This window comes from Gavialis gangeticus, unplaced genomic scaffold (genome assembly GCF_001723915.1).
Source record: "Gavialis gangeticus isolate Ggan-Ray unplaced genomic scaffold, GavGan_comp1, whole genome shotgun sequence".
NCBI lineage: Eukaryota > Metazoa > Chordata > Crocodylia > Gavialidae > Gavialis > Gavialis gangeticus.
In genome coordinates this window covers 83,143,774-83,145,823 of record NW_017729022.1, presented here as the reverse complement: position 1 = coordinate 83,145,823, position 2,050 = coordinate 83,143,774, and the positions used below count along the sequence as shown (strand labels likewise).

The window sequence follows — 2,050 nt, the reverse complement described above, 5'->3', positions numbered from 1 at the left end:
TGCGCTCTCCCCCCCCCCCCCCCCCCCTCTGATGCACACACCCCTTTTTCCAATTTCACCTCCCACAAGTGAAGTTGGCAATAATTTGGCATGGAGATCTGGTTGAAGGGGAGGGACAGAAGGAGGGGAGAGACAGGATCTTTTTCTCAACTCTGTCTCTTGCTCCCTGAGTTGTAGGCACCTTGACTTGCCTCCTACATTCACTGGATTCCCTGCCGGTGTCCAGGGCCCCCAGACGGGACTGAACAGCCTGAAGGAGATTCTGGTGAGCTGGGTATGCGTTCTGTCCATGGCCCTGTCTGAGTCTGCGTGTTGTACTGCAAGTGCTTGGGGCTCTGGCGAGGGGTAGGGGTGGGATGGGGGTGGGTTCCTGTCATTCATGAAGTGACTCTGGAGTCTTCACAAAGGCTTTTGCAGAGCTGCCCTCTTGGCCCCAGGGGTGCAGGGAGCATTTTGGGAGGAGGGGAAGGGAGAAGCCTCCAGTATAGTAGAGGAAGAGAGAGGTGGTGAAATAAATGAATTAGTTTGGAGGGGCCTAGTAAAGGGTCCTATTTCGTCAGTGATTTTCTATTGAAGAATCTGGAGATAGAAGATAGGGAGGCTGGAAAAGGAAATAGGCAAGGATGGGGCTTGACAGCAAGGGATGCTGGAGAGACTCAGTGGGCAGCTGGCCAAGGGAATGGTCAGTGACAGCACCCGACAAACTGGGGGCTCATCAGCAAAGGACTGATGGGGGTAGAGAGGGATAGGTACAGGGAGAAAAGGAGGAGGAATTCCTTCTCCTACATCCGTTCCTGCCTAGAGCAGCACCACTTGCAGGCATCCCCTGGTGTGAGTGGGGAGGACATCCTGGTTGGAGGATGGGGGCAGGGGGAAGCATTGTGAATTCTCTGCTGTGAGTTAGAGGAAGTGATGGGCATCCAAGTTGCCCTTAACAGAGGCTTTTTTTGTACTACTGTGGATGGTCAGGTTATATGCACCCAGCTACCAACTGGCATGTCACTCTGGCAGATTCTCGGCTGCTCTAGCTCCAGTGACTTCATTAGTGTTTTCCATTTATGCCTGCTCTGGTGCTGGTGTGTTTCTGTGTGTGTGTCTACGTGTGTGTGTGCACTGCTCTGTGAAGACAGGGTGATGCAAAAAGGATTGTGTATGAAGATGCCCATGTGCAAAGGTCTGTGTGTGCGTATGTGTGCAGCTGATTATACAAATACTATAGAAAAGATATTCCTTATTTCTCTGGCCCAGAGGAGCTTTCTGTGTAATTCCTGGTAATTCTATCCCAATAGAAAAAAAAATCCTTGCTTAATTTTTCCAATCAATAACTGCTGACAAATTTGCTAAACCTTGGACTTTAGCATAGCAGTCACATAGTGGCCAGATTTCCCACTGGATGCACTTGCTTCCCGCATTCACTGGATTCCCTGTGGCAGGCACAGGCTGCTTCTGCTAAGTGCAGGCTGCAGGGATGCTTGGAGGGAAGTTTGGGCAAATAGCAAAATGTGCTGCTGTCAGCTGGGTTGTGTGAGTCTTTACTTTGTCAGTGAATTTCAGCAGGCATGCTAGAGAATGGAGCTGTTCTCTTGGCTTGAACAAGGCATGCCTCTGGTGGGCCTGGGCTGACTCCTCTCCCTTGCTTGGTCAGTTCTGCCAGTAGTAGTCTTTGATATTCCAGTCCTGGGCCCCACACACCTCTACCTACGCTCCCCAGTTCTGCCATTGCAATCACAGCTCCATGCATGTGTTGCCCCTACAGTTCTCTCCTAACTGCCATGAGGGGACTGGATATCTGGAATATCAGTAAATCAGATGGGCAGGCCCCTTCCTTGACAGGCCTGTGTCTGAGCAGTGGGGCAGGGTTGGTGCACGTACCATGTGGAGGGATGAAGTGAATGACAGATTGTTTTGTACTTCTGGAGCTCTCCATGAACATAGCCTGAGACCTCTGGAGTTCTGTCAAAGGCCCTGACAGGAGCATCATGTCGGGACCAAGAAGGCCCCTTTCTCAGTGGCTGTGTTGTATATACACTCCGATGTGTTGAGAGGCCTG

At 51.2% G+C, this 2,050-nt stretch overlaps 1 protein-coding gene across 3 annotated transcripts in view; it reads left to right on the top strand.

Annotated features, from left to right (window-relative positions):
• Positions 1-72: 72 nt before the first annotated feature.
• Positions 73-2,050, top strand: part of SLC6A12 (solute carrier family 6 member 12) — a 69,735-nt gene continuing 67,757 nt past the window's right edge. For 2 of the 3 annotated variants that reach the window (XM_019515504.1, XM_019515506.1), the window contains exon 1: positions 73-274. The gene's annotated coding sequence lies outside the window, so the exon portion shown is untranslated. The remainder of the gene's footprint in view (positions 275-2,050) is intronic. The other variant, XM_019515505.1, reaches the window with a different exon arrangement.